The following is an 18,836-nucleotide window of genomic DNA, read 5'->3' as shown; positions in this document are numbered from 1 at the left end:
TACATTATGAAGGAAAGGCAATTACATACCTTATTATAAGCAACATTGAGCTGTTCAGTGAACCATAAGTGACCCCATCATAGGTGAATTTGCACTGCATTGATTATTCTCCCTTATAAGAAATATCCATATAATTTGCTGTCTAGTCATAGTCTGATCATGAAATTCTGGGTAATATGTTAAAATTGACCATAAACCTAATGGCCACATGATGCAAATTCTAACTTTAGTAAAATAACTTGAGAAGACTTTTCTTTGACAGTCTTTGTAGGCACAGGTGGGTCAATACTGTCAATTCTGATTACCGTATTTTTCGGCCTATAAGGCGCACCAAAAATCCTTTAATTTTCTCAGAAATCAAAGGTGCGCCTTATAGGCCGGTGCGCCTTATATATGAACTTATACAGAAATGTACTACAGACAAGATGCACTGTACAGTTACCAGTGTTTAATTGCTCCATCCCCAGAAATTTCCTGCACCTTCCCAAACTGTATACAGGGTCCCTGGCTCCTAAAGTGCCCTGGCACCACAACTAACATTGTGCCCAACCTGCCCTCCCCTAGCACGGAGAGACCGGAGCTGCCATAGTGCCGACCACGAGGCAATCATCATCAGTAACCAATCCCCCATACCTGACAGCCCTGTAACAGGGGAAAGAGAAGGAGCCACAGGGAACCCCACAGGAATAACACCCTGGCTGAGGAGGGAAGGAGAAGGGGCAGAGGGAGACAGCTTAACCCCTGCTGCATCACCCTGCATTAACCCCCAGCGGCCCATACCTCTGAGATCGGAGCTCTCTGACACGCTGAAGACAAGTTTCCCTGGAAGTGTAGCTGGCTTGAACTGTGCACAGGTCTGCCACCTGCTGGTCATTTTTAGGTACTGCATTTCATCCTGCGCCTTATACTCCAGTGCGCCTTATATATGAACCTAGATGTCTTAGCAGGCATTTATTAGAGGTGCGCCTTATACTCCAGTGCGCCTTATAGGCCGAAAAATACGGTATTAGGGGGCTGGTTCATCTTTTCCAATGACCTAGGAATACATAAGAAAAACAGGTGAAGAATTGTCTGTAGTTGCTATCATGGAAGAAATTTAGTAAAGCATGTATCATTACTCTTATTAGATGCAACAAAAGTCCATATATGCACCAAGAGGCATTATGGGTAAAACTCTAAACTTGTAGCCCATAATTGTTGCTTGCTTACCAAGCCATACTTAGAAATCTTTGATCCTGGTTTATGCCTGCACTTAAAATGAAAGTTAAATATTTAACAGCCAATCCAATTCTGATAAGTTCTCTTCTCTTCATTTTTTCTGCAGACTTAGTAAAACTTTAGGACTCTATTATGCTTGAAAGCAGTGAATGGCTGAACACATTATCTGAGATAATCACATTGCATTTTAATTTGGGATGTTATAGCCACCAAGCACAATTTTGCCTGAGAAGGCGTAATCTGATGGTTATTTAGCATACTATTTCCCAAGAGCAAATTAAACTCAAACACTTAAGTGTGTGGATTCTTGAGAATCTAAGAGATAAGCTAATGATGCACTCTGGGACATAAAGACAATGGAAGCAGAACAGCCTTAACAATATATTTTCCTTTGGTGACTAAAGAAATTGCAAATTGAGTGTCAACAATAGATCTCATTCTAATAATTTAGGTGCCATTCATTGTCATTATCTTGTGTAAACAACTGCCGAAACACAATGTAGGTGGAAAAAACTAGCTGTTTTATTGATGACCCATGTGACCTATAAATGCTGAATTTTAATTGTTCTTTTATAATAATGAGATACAAGAGTACTTCCATGATGGTTTCTACATCATTTATTCTATAAATATATTACAAACTGTTAATGTCCTTTTGCTCCACATTATCGCTTCGCAATCTTCCTGTCAATTCAAACACATAACATTTCACTAAATAAAGTATTGTACATAATGTAACATCTGTGTTAGTATTCTCCGTAGTATGTGGTGTGGGACTGAGGAGATGCTGTCTTCCATTTGTACTTTGCTCATGCTAACAAAGGCTTAGATTACTGGCTGATGAGTTGATACCACCACACCCTTCCCTTGGGTAGAGTTTCTGTTTTCATAAGTGTTTTGGCTAGCTCATACCATATGAGAGAGACTTTATTTCTGCTTTTGTGGTTTTTGATCTCAGCTCTATTCAGACTACTATTCTGCATCTATGATTTTGTACCTTTTTGCTATCTCTAATGTTTCTCCGCTTGTTTACTATTCTACCCTGTTTCTTTTATTTGTCTTGTTACATGTCTGCACTTTGTTGTATGGAGAGACTACCTTCTACCAGTTACGGTATCAAATATACAAGTAGATAGGACCACTAAGGGTCTTGAGTTTAGAGCTTACAGTCCTGTTTGTCTTTTGTGAACCTAGTCCCTTCATTACAACTATATTTAGCTTTATTCCTCAACAAGCAAGACATTTACTTCTGGAATAGGATCAATTCTTATTATAGTCTTGTCTACCTCTAAACTAAAATAACAGGATTCAGGATTAGGAAGTTTTTAGACAGTCTCAGGAGCTCTAAAGCCCATCAGATGTGTTATTGTTGCGAAGACTGTTTGTGGCATCTGGTATATGAAGGATAAATGATTGAACTTGTGTCTTTTTCCCCATAAGTGTTAAAGATACTGAAATTGCTCCATGAGTTTAAGTAAAGTTGGAATTTTATCTGCAGTCCACACTATTTCCAAGATTTGTGACTTGTTAAGTGAAAGGTTATTCAAAGTGGCAAATCTTGGCGATATTGAACAAGTTCAAAACAACTTTCATGTGGCGCATCTGGATTGCCTTTGTGTATATGGCAAAAGTTGCAGAAAAGGTGCAAATATGTGACAAAACACCCGATGCAACAATTCAACGACTTTTTCTACACCATATACCTGGCATGACGACAATGGTACACTCCCTGTAACAAATATTCTATTCTTTGTGTTAAGTGTATATATATATATATATATATATATATATATGGGTCTATTGGTGGCGAATGATCAAAAATGGGATCATTCATTCTCAAACAGTGTCATCTGTATTTGTGATTGTTTGTGTATTTGCACATGCCAGCTATTCTGAGGATGATTTGCCTAAAAGTATCTTTTACGTTGTCATTGACTTTACATTTATTTGCATTTTAGCCCAAGTGCTGTAGATACAGAGTTAAAGCCTGATGTCAATTGGTGCCTTGTATTAACAATTCATGCATAGAGCATCTTTGGCAAGCACAATGTAAGAGAAAAAAAATCATGCTAATAATTACCTTACCCAAGGATGAGGATGGCTAAGTACGCCTGACTGCTTTCAGCTCTGTGTGCAGTGTAATGAAATATGGCTGCTCAGGGAAAAAATATGTTCATGATACTGTTCTTGTCCTTCCAATGTTATTCCACTGAAATGCTTTTTTCATTCAGCATTATCAATGAAATAGTATTATAATTAAATGGCAAATCTCAGTCTAATTACAAATTCCACAGCACATCAAAAGGGCAATCCTTTTATATTCCCAGTGTCATAGCTTTACATTACATTTTAATTTGCTGCTTCATCAGTATGTGCTACATGTGGCAGGATATAGAATATCATTTCGGTGCTGTTATAGACCGAACTTGACTTGGTAAAAATCACCATAATGTTCACTGGCAAAAATCACTCACACTGTCTATGCTTTAAATGAAACCATTTACAGCTTGACTGTACTGTATTAGAAAAGGGCAAAATAAAATTTTAACAAATGTGCCTCTTAAATTAAAAACAAACATCAACTATTTTTATATTAAGCTGAATTTAATTTTAACCTTTTGTTCAGATATCTGTGGGACACATTGTACCTTCTGATTATATCATTTAATGTTCTGGTCATTGGGGCAGATTTACTTACCCGATCCAGCGGCGCGTTCTCCGACGCTGATTCGGGTTCTGCCGGGATTCACTAAGGTCATGCGCCCGACGTCCACTAGGTGTCGCTGCAGCGCTGAAGTCCGCCGGAATTCACCTCCTCCGAGGCGGTGTATGTGAGTGCTATTTTTATAACACAAACTTTTTTCTGTGGTTTTTTCTAATCAGTTGGGTTTTCCGAAGGCCACAGCCCCCAATTTCTCTCACGTGAAAGACAATGCCAAAATCCCAGGGCAATTCGACACAAATCTGAAAAATTCGCGAAACGCGTCAGAAAAGCGCGATTCGTACCCTTGCCAGTTGTATGGCAGCATATGGTAGAATAAATCAGATACCCTAGGGGGTCTGAAAAATAGTAAAAAAAAATTAAAAAGTTAAAAAATAAATTATATAAAAAAACCCTAAAAATTCTAATCACCCCCTTTCCATAGAACTGATATAAATATAGATAAACAGTAAAAATCATAAACATGTTAGGTATCAACACGTCCCAAAATGTCTGATCTATAAAAATATAGTAACGGTTATTTCTGGCACCACACAGCAGATGGCAAAATGAAGATTTTTTTTGTACAGGAGGTTTTAATTTTTGTAAATGTATGAAAAAATATTAAAACCTATACTTATTTGGTATCCCCGAGTTTGCACCGACCCAAAGAATGACGTCAAAAAATCACTGTGAAGTGCAATTTGTTTTGCTGAAAACAAGACGTCACACTGCTCTTAATATGGAAAAATTAAAAAAAAATATTATTATTTTTGAAGTGGGAATGAAAAATGAAAACGCTAAAATGAAAAAAAGGGCCTCCTCGTGAAGGGGATAACTTGCACATGCAATATACATAAGATTCAAATGTAGTTCAGTATACTGTGAATGTATAACTTACCCAATATAACAGCTCTCATGTGTCACCACTATGTAGATGGCAGTATCAAGTGGACCAACCAACATATTGCTGGCAACAATTGTGGCTGTCATATAATAAAGCTAAATCATGCCCTAAATGAAGGGGGTTCAGCCTATGATAAGCTGTAACATCATCTCATGTCAGTAGTAAATGCAATGATGAGTCACTGGTGTTATTTATAGTGAAAATTGTAGGGTTTTTTTTTATATAAAAGTACATAACTAATAATCAGAACATATGTTCTTGGTTGGTTCTTATTTTTTATAAATAGCTTAACCCCCCCCCCCCCTACACTATAGATTTTTATGGTGAATATGTGGATTGGCCAATTCATAGATGAATATAAAGAAAGATAAATAAATAAAAGTCTGAACAAAATATTTAATTGGCAAGCAATTCAGTGGAATTGCACATTCCCTAGCTGACTGGCCTTTGTATCGAACATTCTCGAAAACAATCAACAATCTGATTCCGACTTGTTCCTTTGCTGCATAATTTGTTTTTAAATTACAATTTACAATATTTATTCTTAGAGGTGAAATGTTCTTGTCACTTGAAGAATAAAACAGTTTATAGAAATGGGAACTTTTTTCCCATCTTTTATATTTTCAGTATTGTAATTTGAATTGCACATGACAGCCTTGTTTTATTTCTGACTAAAATATCTGTTAAACCATTTACTTTATTAATCTTCTGTCTTAGAAGATATGCCCAAAATATTGAAACGCTTCTAAAAAGCAGCCGGTTATCAATTTATCTTAAGAAAGAACATTGAGTTCCACTCTAGATGAATGAAATGATTAATGTCTAAAATTAATTTATAATATTGCAATAATTTCTTACAAAATCAACCTATAGGGACAGAACAGAGTGATGAATAGAATTTTTTTGGAAAAGAATTTGAGGAGTCTAGCTGCTTACTTAGGTGAACTATTGTTTTCATGACTGCTTTATTCTCCGCGATGGATGCATGCGTTTTCTTTTTTGTCTCAAAGCAATGAAATAGTACAGCACATGTGAGCTTGGAAACAACAAACTTCTGAGATTAATCTTTGTTGTACAGTAGGGAAAATATTTAAGGGGTTCATTAGAGATGTTATGCTACAGTATCGCTTTGAAGGTAACACAATAACAGCTTGCTTTTATGAGGAATTAGTGCTGTCTGACAAACTTCTGTGAGGAGAGAAGTTCAGGACTGGACCTGGGGTAGGCAGAGGATGTTGTGTATCTTGACTTTTCCAAGGTATAATAGCTTGGAAAATACCCTGTAATATCTATAACAGCATTGTCTTCTGTCAGCAGAATGTGAAGGTGTTTGTTTTCATCTGTGTTTTTGTGTGTCTGAACAGTGACTAAAGTTGCTGCTGTGTTTAGACTTATTGCACCACATCTGGTTCCTCCCGCAGTGATCTACTAGGTATGATGGACAGACCTTTGGTCCAGTCACCTGGGGCTGAGGCTCTTTCACCACCCAAGGTTTTCATTCACAAATAGTCCAGTGGTGGTTATATTTCTAACATTAGCTCTATGTTGTTGTTTGCACTCTATACTTCACTGGTTCTCTGGTCTTGGCTTTTGAATTTTGACTTTCCTTTTTTGGCTCCTATTCTGTACTGTTCTCAATTTCTTTGTGACCTGTACCCCTGACCCTGCTTTTGTGGTGTTCGTCTTGCTCAGTTTCTGCACTTTAGCGTAGGAAGGGAACAACTCCTAGTTAATGGCAAGCAGGCAGGTGACAGCTTATGAGAAGAGAGGGGGGGGGGTCAGTTTAGGGCTCCCTATCCTGTGTGTCCTTTTTGAGTCTCAATTCACCATTACAGTACCAAATAACTGATTTGTACAGGAAAAAGATGGGAAAAAACACAAGTGGAAAATGATTTGTTTCATTGATTGTAATGTAATTTTAGCTATCATGGCCAAAAAGCTTATGCAGAACCAAACCACTGTTCTTTATACATCTACCCTCCATATTCCAGGCTTTTGGGTATGGTACACACAGGATACTTTCACAGTGACAACATTTGGGGAGGTTTTATCACAGCTTTGACAGTTTTTTTGTGCTTTTTTTTAGCCTAAAATGTAGCATGTCCATAATTCTACCATTGCAACAAAATTATACAAAAACAAATATTTGACCTTTTAAGCACAAAAACAAGCTCAAAAAGATGTTGAAAAGATTTGTGATTAATCCCTCCCCCCATTGTGCATTTCATAGCACAATGTGGGTCATTATCATTTATTTTTTTTTTTACAGTTTTCTTAAGTTGGACTTGTTTGATTTATCTTAGAGGGTGATTTATCGGGCAACTTTTTCACAACTTTTGATGAGCAAGAGTTGAGACTTTTTCATACACGCACCTCTTACCCCCTGAGGACGCCATATCAAACATGTCAGGGGGGCTGCTTGAGTGTGTGTGATTTTAAATAGAGTGGTGCTAAGGATTAGAAAGAGTAGTGGATGCTGAACTGCAGTGGCATCTAATCATAGCGAATACAGTGTGAGTGAGAGCGGGAATGAATGAGATAGTACAGAAATGCAAGAGTACTAAATCCAACGAGTGGCTAGTGACAACTATTGAACTGGCGGCCAGCCTTAAGCCGCATAGGGAATAGTATGTCCAACGAAAAACACCTCTAATCGCAGGTGTCGCAAAAAATACTGTGCACACTCATAAACAGCCACCCCGGCTGCAGTCAGTGAGACGACATATACCAATAAACACTGGAGACAGGGGAATATACATGGACAAGAATATGTGATACTCACGAATGCACGATAGTGATCCCCTAGAGACTGTCGCACCAAAATCAGTGTTAACCAGTAATACTCGGGTTAGAGCGAGTACTGCACAGTAACACCAGTAATAAAAGCCTGTCTGTCTAAGTGCCCAAATGTCTCTGCGACATATGTGAGCATTCTTCAATTCTATAACATTCCCTCTCATATATAAATGAAAACACATCTCTACTCCCACCACTCACAATTTTTAACATTTATCTTTTGCTTTCATACATAGAATTAAAGCAGGGAAACGTCCCCTGCCTTTTCTTATAAAATAGTTTGCAATAAAAGTTAAATTTTAATAAAAATTTCTTTTTTTGGTCGAATGACCTTCAGTTTGCAGCAATGCAAAATATGTAAATATTTAGTTCTATTATAGGTCTAGACCATATAAGGAGTTCTAGATGAATCTGACTCTATCACTCACCTCTGAATTCAGGCACAACAGTGACAATCTCTGGCACAGCAAACTTAGCTAAGTGAGTGACAAAGTCAGAAAATGTTGCCGCAAGTTTACCAAAAATGTTGCAAAAATAAGAATAACAAAACCAATAATAAAAAATAGAAGAGCCTAAGATAAGTTACTTCCAATGAATGCTGATGTTGCATGGTTTTAGGATCCAATGCAATGGCACCCACAGCCAATAAAGGAATTAGAACAAGTGGAGGCTAAGAAATACCAATTTTTTGTCACAAATGTACAGAACATAAATTGATAAACGTTTGTAATGATGATATTATATTGTTCACATTTCTCAGCTTATATTACATTGCTTTTCATTATAGAAGAAACACAATACTTATTATATCCATGATAAAGTGATACTTATATAATTTAATGTTCTTTAATATTTCAGACCTACCCTGGGACTACAACAATAAGATGTTCTGTGGCAACAAGTAAGTTATCAGTTAACCTCTTTGAATTCCGACTATCGTTTTTAAATTGGTTTTAAAGTAATGGTTTTTCTTTTAGCTCTTGGCTTGCACAAAATGTCCATATTTAATAAAATACAGTAATTTATATTATCTTATTTTTTCTCAATTTTAAATAACCAATAAAACCAACATTGAGATGTTATTACATTGTATTGCTAACTTTAACAGAATAAATCTAATAATTCCATGTCAATGCATCATACAACATGCATTTTATAAGACCTATAATTAACCTAATAGAAATATATTTGTTTTATTCTTTCTTTATTCTTGAGTATGTTGTCACTCTCTTATTATAAACTATGTGGTATTTATTTTTGTATCTTTATCTTGGACTCACAGCATTGTTGACGTTAAATTGCAGTGTCTCATAAAATGTTGGAAGATAATTTTTAATCTTTACTCGTGAATACAATAGAAAAAAGAAGATTATGCTTTTGACCTTCACTAGATTAAGATGTTATAGATTATTTATCCATTTAAATATCAGGTTTGTTTTATAAAATAAGTAAGTCCTGTGGCACATTAAACCATTGATCAAATACAGAAATCTAGAATAATCTCCCTGTGTATATAATAGTAATGGTGAAGTTCAATATTTCTATTCAAACAAAGAGTCTAGTAGACATATTTACAAAAGGCCTTATGATGTTTGCTGTCTTTACTGAAGAAAACATTTGTAAAACCTTTGGAGTGACTACCGGGTGCTACAAGGTCTCTCGGGGACTGATGTTATTATGATACTGTCCTTCATGTGAACTTCAAACAATTTGAAATTATAAGGTCTTTTAATGGGATTTGGAAAATTGAAAACCATTTTCATTTGTGATTTAATTATGATATGTATGACATTATTTTAGGGGAACAATATAGTTTTATGAGTCAATTTAGTAAGATAAGGAGATAAGACAATATCAGGACTAGTATTATTTTATCTAACCATGGTTAAATCATGGCAACCCAAAGCATGCATATTTTTTTCCTTTTATCTAAATGTTTGAATAAGGCTATAAGTGTTATAGATATTAACAATGTGTTCATCTTAAACAGAGTTGCAAATTCATTCACATGGGTGTGGAAACTAGAAACTAGAGTCATAAAATTTACACTAAACTCAATGTCAAATGTATTTAGAAAACATTAGGGTTGTATTTTCTTTCTTTTGCTGTTAACATTTTCAAAAAAGTTTGAAAATGTTAATAAAAACTGCTTGATTTAAAAAAAGAAAACAGTAGGGTATTTGTGTACCTGCTGCCCCTCTGATTTTGTGCTATACACATACAATAGTGCCTTGCAGTAGCTCACTTTTATATTATTGCTTTGAGCATAACCATGTTTAACTGATAGAAAGGGGACTAGAGAGGTGGTGGAAAAGCTGTTTGATAGCTTAGCATTTGACCAACTGAATATGTGAACTCACTTATAACCCTTTGAAGAGTTAATGTCAAATTATATTACCAGTCATCAAGGGTGGTATGGAGAGGGCACTTGGGTCCTGTACATCCAGGGCGGGTATATGCTATATTTAAGCTATAGTCTCATTGGAACCCCATGTGACAACCAAACTATAAGGGGCTCCCATGGCTATCATTCAGCTGTATGATTTACAACCGGCCAGAGCAGAACGTACAAGAGATGCAGTATATTTGGAATACAGGCGGTCCCTAACTTAAGAACGCCCGCTAGTTGCAAACAGACCTCTGGATGTTGGCAATTTACTGTACTTGCACCTTAGGCTACTATAAACAGCTATAACAGTCATCAATAGTGTCTCAAATTAAGCTTTATTGTTAATTCTAGTTCTTATAACAAGCCAACATTTTTAAAATCCAATTGCCACAAAGGCCAGAAAAAGGCCTGGAGCTACAATTATAAAGTATACAATTCAGACTTAAATACAAATTCAACTACAGAATCTTGTACATAACCTGCCTGTATTCTGCAATATAACTATCACACTGAAATAAAAGAAAAATAATTAAAAGGCAAATGATAACCCTTTTCCTAGAATACATAAATAAATAAACATATAAAATCCTGAACATGCAGGTAAAATGTCTAGCACCGATCGCGGACATTGTCATGTCGATCACCGCCGGCATGCTGCCAGCGGCTTCTAAAATATGGCGGATCACCGCTCCCCGATGACGCCACGATACATTGCCATGACAGCTTCGGGTCTCACGAAGGCCCGTAGCTGTCTCGTTTTAACCCATTCATTACAATGTGCTAATTGCACATTGTAATGAATGAAGAGGAAAATCCCCATATACTGCTATACTGTAGTATGGCAGTATATGGTAGGATTGATCAGACAACCTAGGGTTAAAGTACCCTAGGGAGTCTGAAAAATAGTAAAATTAAAAATAAAAAAAGTTTAAAGAAAATTATGACAAAAACCCTAAAATATAGATATAAATATTAATAAACAGTAAAAATCCTAAACACATTATGTATCGTCGCATCTGAAAATGCCGGATCTATCAAAATTTAATAACGTTTTTTCACTGCATAGAACCCCGTAACGGAAAATAGCGCCCAAAGTCGAAAATGGCACTTTTTTGCCATTTTGAAAAATATAAAAAAATTAATAAAAAGTGATCAAAAGGTTGTACAAAAATTATAACAATGAAAACACCATCTAAAGTTGCAAAAAAATGACACCACCCACAGCTCCGTACACCAAAGTATGAAAAAGTTATTGACGCCAGAAGATGACAAAATCCCCCCCAAAATTTTTGTACAGGAGCTTTTAATTTTTGTAAATGTATGAAAACATTATAAAACCTATACAAATTTGGTATCCCCGTAATCGTACCCCGTAATGACAAAAGTAGATATTTTTACTGCATTTTTTTACCGCTTCCCAGTACACGGCAGGGAATATTCAATGCCATCACTATGAAGTTCAATTTGTTACGCAAAAAATAAGCCATCACAGAGCTCTTTATGTGGAAAAATAAAAAGTTATAGATTTTTGAAGATGGTGAGTGAAAAATGGAAATGAAAAAACTAAAAAAGGCCAAGTCGTTAAGGGGTTAAAACATAAACCACAAAAGTTGTTTTACAATATCTTTCATATTGACTACATGGTCACGAAAAATTTCCAACTGGATGGTTCTTCTTTAGCCAATTTTTCTTTTGTGAGGAGAATATACTATTAAACAATTCTATTTTCATGTTTTCCTTCTACGGAATATCAGTAAGGATCCTCTCTGCTATTGGTGCCAAGTCAATGAGATATCAATTGCTCCTTATTATTTTTTTAGCTGTTTCTGCCATGGGAGTAAAATCAAAGTGAAGACAAATCTACCATTATCATTTTTCTTCCCCTTATTCTTACTTTGTTGCAACAATTTCTTTTGAATTTTATTTTTCATTTTTCATACACATAATCCACCAACTTCTCAGGGTAACCCATACTTTTGAAACTTTCTTTTATTTCCAAAGCCTGTGTCTCAAACCCTTGTTGCATGTTTATAGGCCTTAATCTTAAAAATTAGCCATAGGGGGATAGCTTTTTTGCCGTGTTCAGAGTTTTAGCATTCAGTCTTATTGCACATACCAATCATTGTCAAACATGAAGACATTGAGGTACATGTATCAAACTTTTGGCTTGCCTTTTTCATTAATTTTTGAGACCTTTCAAGCTTCTTGTGCTCATTTGTGACTTTTTTGTGCCTAAAACTGTTTCCTTTCAAAGTTTGTCGTTGTCTAGTTTCCTGCAGTGTTTCCGGAGTTATCACTTTAATCCACATTTTTGCACAAGCTTACGACTGCTCCTGACCAGGCATAAAAAACAGCTGGGGAACTGTTTGAGACTCAGAGACTTATTGCAACTTTTGTTTTAAAAAGTCGCAAATTACCTACAGACAAAAGCCACATGTATCAATAAAGAAAAACCCTTAAGATACATCTGACCAGCAGAAAAGCCATCAAAAGTCTCAACAAACAGACAGAAAAGGCCAGTAAAGGAGGGCTTGGCAGATAAGCGAAGGGTGTGGAGAAATGACAGTGGAAGGCATTTTGAATTTAGTATTTATCATTTGGTAACTGTGATTTGATGATCCAAAGACTTTGATGTGTAATTTGAACCTTTGTTTGAAAGCTGTATAAACAAAAAATTCTAAAAACAAAACAAAAACCTTACAATGATCATTTTTTTAATAGAGACAAGCAGACCAGGTGGAAAGTCTTCACTGATGTCACTGACATCTAAAACATAACATAAATATGTCTTTTAAATGGCTGACTCTCATTACTATTCGTTGTTGGGGGAAAAGGGACCTGAATGACATCATATATAAGGATGGTGTGTTTTAGAAAATAAACTATTGTAAACAAAGGTTTTATTGTTAAATATATTTTAGCAACATTTTCATAGGCTTAGCAGCTGGTATGGGGCCCAGAGTTTCAGAGGTCCTGGCCACCTGACCTGAAAACGAAAGAATGGAGCTCTGACTCTCACATTTAATTCACATGCTGTCCATTTAATTCTGATCCTCCATGAAATGGTTCTACAAGCTGTGTTTAATTAAACTGATTAGACTTGATTTGAAATGGCACAGACCTGTCTATATCAGACCTCACAGCTCCCAGTACATGTCAGAACACATGAGAATCATGAGGTCTAAGGAACTGCCTAGGAAGCTCAGAGACAGAATTGTGTCAAGGCACAGATATGACAAACATTACAAAAGAATTTCTGCAGCACTCAATGATCCTGAGAGCACAGTGGCCCCCATAATGTTTAAATGGAAGATGTTTGAGACAACCACAACTCTTCCTTGAGATGGACGTCCAGTCAAACAAAGCAATCGTGGGAGAAGAGCCTTGGTGAGAGAGGTAAAGAATAACCTCAAGATCATTCTGGCTGAGCTACAGAGAGGCAGTAGGGAGATTGGAGAAAGTTTCACCAAATCATCTATCACTGCAGCCCTCCACCAGTCAGGGCTTTATGGCAGAGTCTGATGCAGACATAGGAAAGCCACATACAGTGTGCAAAAAAACACATGAAGGAATCGAGGACTATGAGAAATAAGATTCTATGGTTTGAAGTAATGCACATTGAACTTTTTTATGTTAAATCACAACATTGAAAAATGGTGGTGGCAGCATCTTGCTATGTTGGTGTTTTTCAGCTGCAGGGGCAGGACAACTGTGTGCAATATAAGGAAAGATGAATGTGACTAAATACAGAGATATCCTGGATGAAAACCTCTTCTTGAGCACTCTGGACTTCAGACCGCGCAGAAGGTTCACCTTCCAACAAGACAATGTTCCTAAGCACACAGCTAAAATAACAAAGCAGTGGCTTCATAACAACTCTGTGAACATTCTTGACTGGCCCAACCAGAGCATTGACCTAAATCCAATTGAGCATATCTGGGGAGACTTGAAAATGGCTGTCCACCACTGTTCACCATCCAACCTGAGAAAACAGGAAAGGACCTTCAAGGAAGAATGGCAGAGGATCCCTGATGATGATTTAATACCCTGAATTCTTAATGCATAATATTATGGCTACTAGAAGTCATTAACTACATTTTTGGAAAACTTGTGGAATTATGGTAAAACAGCATCTAATTTGTTGTTAGTAACACATGGTAGATCCTGTAAGAATTTATAGAGATGTGTGTTTGCCAGTCTCTGATGTGTAATGGGTGAAGTGCATTACACTCATTTTCATATGACAGTGCTGTTAGAAAGTAAACAAGGATTCATCATCAGTGGGAAGGAAAAAAAGGCAAATGTCTCCTAATTACCAACGTAATACCCTTGAGTATATCCCATTGATTTGAATGTTGGAAACTCATTCCATTTGACTTATGGATCATTTCACATTGCAGAATCTATATGGCCTGTGACATCACTTTTCTCTTCCTTTAACATGCCATGCACATTCATTTTCCTCCCTGCATTTTTATTCCCTGTGAGGTCTGTTCATTTTAGACTGAGGTACTTGTCTGTTCTTCATCCACTCTGTACATTCATTTCTAACTCAATGAGATAACATATGGTGTAAATCTGAAACTACCATGAGACCTCATAATGTAGTGGTTTTGTGCTGGATTTTGTGCCTGCGTTTGGTGTTAAATTTCTCCATCTGCTTTCATGTAAAGGAGTACAACGTGATGTTTTTTTTCCCTTTAATAAATTGTGAGTGACTTGCACATTAAATTGCCATTAAGATCCCAGCTTGCTTCCCCCTAGCGAACAACTCCTATTGGAACATTAACGGATAAGGTACCTCGCTAATTGCCAATTGCAATACTACTTAAAGGAAAATCATCATGATTATACCTTGCATTTCTTCCTTGAACTACATATGCAGCTTTAAAGAAAAAAATACTTATGATTCAGAAAGAAATTAAAGCACATTTTCCAGGTAAATCACACAGCTTTCACTTTTCAGTTGACAGGTCATCCTGAAACACTTGACAGAGAAAATTATGAAGTCTGCGGTGTAAAAATAATGTTGTTAGAGGAAATAGCTTCTTGCTGTGTTTTCTGTTGAATTTTTTCGAAAATGTCAAAGTGACCACTGTCTACAAGCCAAGTTTACTATTTAAGTTGCATTTCATTGTTTGTGAAGGCACAAAAGGATTTAATAGCAGAACATTTATTGAATTGCCACTTGTATTTTATAAGTAGAAAAAAAGCCAGCAAAAAGCTATGATGCTATATTATTTATAGAACTTAGAGCACAAGCATTGTTATATAATGATTAGAAAAGCTCCATATAAAAATCACTTAAAGTCCTTGCAAACTAAACCTTGACAAAACCAAATTCCCCGTAGACCTATGATTATATGAAGAGACCGTGCCCCCCAATAACCTAAAAAAATGATTTCCATTTACAATATAGACACAAATTTTGACTGCTAATATGGTGTTATGGTGCATCTGATAACAAATATGAATATGGTAAAAGCTGTGTGGGTTGCTGTTAACTACTAGGTTGTGAACTGCAGTATGTAGGGGTTTCACTAAGTTTCTCCTGTGCATTAGCTATTGAGATAGCAGGAGTCATTATGATATAATGGGGGCATATGTAAAAGAAAAAAACAGACAAGTAATACAAGTAAATAAAAAAACATGAAATAAAACATAAATAAAAATCATAAGTCACCAAATCAAGAGACTATATATGTTATTAACTATTATCAACACATATTTTAACATTTCTTGTCAATTGTTTCACTTTTTGTAAAATTTCCCTTAAATTTGAGTATAAATAAAAATATGCCTTTTAAAATGTAATTGGTAAACAGCCCTATGTGTCATGAAATAACACAAACCTTTTTTATAGCCCACCAAATAATAAAGATAGAGTAACCCATAACCATAAAAAACATACAAAGCCTCTTGTCATTGAGAGAAGTTATCATCCCTAAGACACTATTTTGAAGGCGTTAAAGGGGTTGGCCATGCACAGTAAATAATTGACATTATTTGTGTAATGAAAAGTTATACAATTTTTTTATATACTTTCTGTATCAATTCCTTGCAGTTTTCTAGAACTCTGCTTGCTGTCCTTCCATAGAAAGCTTCTCTATTTACTTCCAGTGGATAGAATCTGTCCATGGTGATGTGATGGACATGCAGGTGTACAAGCCTGTCCATCACACTGAGAGTAATAGGAGTTTGAGTTGGAGTAATAGGAGTATTATAATAACGGCTCATGCACTTGCATGTCTATCACATCACCATGGACAGATTCTATCCACTGGAAGTAAACTTAAAAGTTTCTATAGAAGCACAGCAAGCAGAGATCTAGAAAATGGCGAAGAACTGATACAGAAAGCATATTGGAAAATTATGTAACTTTTGCCTACACAAACAATATAAATTATTTGCTGAAAGTGGACGAATCCTTTAAATCCTTTGCACACATTGCAGCATGTATTATGTTTCTTACATACACAATTTCTCTTAAAGTCAAGAGTAACTAACAAAGATCTTCCTTTAAATTGAATTAATATTTTATGGTTAATCTGCATTTGACTCTCTGGTTCTACTTCTGGCCTTGTAATCAATCACAGGCCTTGCTTACTCTGCAAAAAGGAGATAAATAAATGTATGCAGCCCTTACCAGGTAAAACACTTAGCGATTTTTTGCAGGAGGCAGCTGGCAGAGGCACTTTTTTGATCATGTTAATTTCTAGACACACCAATTGTTCTGATTTATGGTTACCATCTGCATTTCACGGATGTTTGATTCAGCCTTAATTAATGGATATTTTTAGCTGTTACAACTTTAATTGTCCCTAAGTTTGAAAAAAAGGACAAGAGTCATTAATGCTCTTAGTAAAGAGGTTTTTTTTTTAGAAATTAATTGATATCCTTATATCCTGAACTTATATGTTTCAAGGTCAGATGAAAGGTACAGTAGATATTTACTATAACTATTAGTAATGCTATAAGGAAACAATAGATCTTACATGTACAAGACACTAAAATATTATTTTAAGTTTCTATTATAAAGTAATCAATATTATACTGCACATCGAAATATGTTGAAATGTACTCTTCAACTGGAATTCATTAAGAAGGATTGTTTCCTTAAAGATACACATCTATACAATTCCGAATTATGACCGTGTTGAGAAGTATTTTGGACCTGTTGCTTCCCAATGATACCAAGCATGCCAGCAAGAACTGTGACTTTAGTGGATGGTGGAAAAATGTAAGTATAGCCTACAAGCAAAGAGTTAAACATGTACAGTATTAAGGACAACCTTAACCATTCTTAAATGTAGAGAGGACCCTAGAGTAAAAGCATTGCATTTCCATTCATTAGACAGAGAAATTCATATTTTCCCTTCCTATCAGCAATTTACTGAAACCAAAGCTAAACTGGGTTAAGAGATCATGCTTGTAAGTCGCTGTTTAATGTTTAAATGATCAATGTGTTAAATGTCAATGTGTATTGATATAAATCCTTAATTCCATCACGAAAAATCATGAGAGGAGAAATTCCTGATGGAAAATAAACCAATTTTCCAGCACTGCTTTCCATCAGTACAGATATGGATCCTAACATGCTAGATTATCATTAACATATGCTTGCTGGGAAATCAAGACCAGAAGATCCAAGAGGGAAAGTGTAAATAGGAAGCAAATTCCTGGCAACTCTACCTTCATCACTTTTGGGTGGATGCTTAATGTTTTCCATATTTGGGGGACTTTTCCGATGATCACACAGTAATGAATTAGGGTTATCACAAATTTTATTTTAAAACAAGATAATGGTGAAGGTATACCATATTTTGGGACCATAAGACACACTTTTTAGGAAGAAAAAATCTTGCTAAAAAGTGCTTGCGTCTTATAGACCAAAGGTCAGGAGGATCCAGCACTGCTAGACCCTCCTGACCGCTGTAATGGAGATGATGCCCTGATATAGAGCTGCACCCGATCTCCCAGAGAGGAGAGCCTCCACACTGCTCTCCCCTCTTCCAGGTGTCCTACAGGACCTGCGGTGATGTCAGAATCATGTGACTGATCACATGCTTCTTACATCACCACATACTGCTGAGAATGGGGACATGCTGCCCTGGGACAGAGTAAGAAGAAGGGGAAGAGGGAAATAGGGGAAGGGGGAAGTGTGTGTGTGGGGGTGTTCTGTGTGTATAGCTTAGCTGTATGTGTAACTGTATGGATGATGCAGAGCTGTGTGTGTAACTGTATGGATGATACAGAGCTGTGTGTATAACTGTATGAATGATGCAGAGCTGTGTGTGTAACTGTATGGATGATGCAGAGCTGTGTCTGTAAATGTATAGATGATGCAGAGCTGTGTGTGCAAATGTATGGATGTAGCAGTCATGAGTGTGTAACTGTATGGATGATGCAGAGCTGTGTGTGTAACTGTATGGATGATGCAGAGCTGTGTCTGTAAATGTATGAATGGAGCAGATCTGTGTGTGCTGTGCTTTAGTGTGACCAACAGGGATATTTTTATTAGTATAAAATATATTTTTCCATTTTTGGAAGCCTAAATTTGGGGTGCGTCCTGTAGTAAGAAGCGTCTTATAGTCCCAAAAATATACGTAATTATCTGCCATAAAAAGTGTAACACTTAATGGTGAATAACGATTTTTATATTATACTAAAAGATACTAGAAAGATGCTGTCCAATCACTGCTGACTTGTAGGAATTCACCCATTTTACAGCTGTCAATATCTTCATAAATACTAAATAATAATAAGTAAATTAACACACAGTTTTGTCTACACAGACCAATCATGAGGATTCCCAATTATTGCCT

At 36.1% G+C, this 18,836-nt stretch overlaps 1 protein-coding gene across 42 annotated transcripts in view; it reads left to right on the top strand.

Moving 5' to 3' along the window:
* Window positions 1-18,836, top strand: part of PTPRD (protein tyrosine phosphatase receptor type D) — a 1,096,207-nt gene that overhangs the window by 429,023 nt on the left and 648,348 nt on the right. For all 42 annotated transcript variants that reach the window (XM_072152314.1, XM_072152279.1, XM_072152402.1 and 39 more), the window contains one exon: window positions 8,481-8,523. The gene's annotated coding sequence lies outside the window, so the exon portion shown is untranslated. The remainder of the gene's footprint in view (window positions 1-8,480; window positions 8,524-18,836) is intronic.

This window comes from Engystomops pustulosus, chromosome 1, assembly GCF_040894005.1.
Source record: "Engystomops pustulosus chromosome 1, aEngPut4.maternal, whole genome shotgun sequence".
NCBI classification, from domain to species: Eukaryota; Metazoa; Chordata; class Amphibia; order Anura; family Leptodactylidae; genus Engystomops; species Engystomops pustulosus.
The sequence above is the reverse complement of the archived record's forward strand: the minus strand, read 5'-3'. Positions and strand labels throughout refer to the sequence as shown.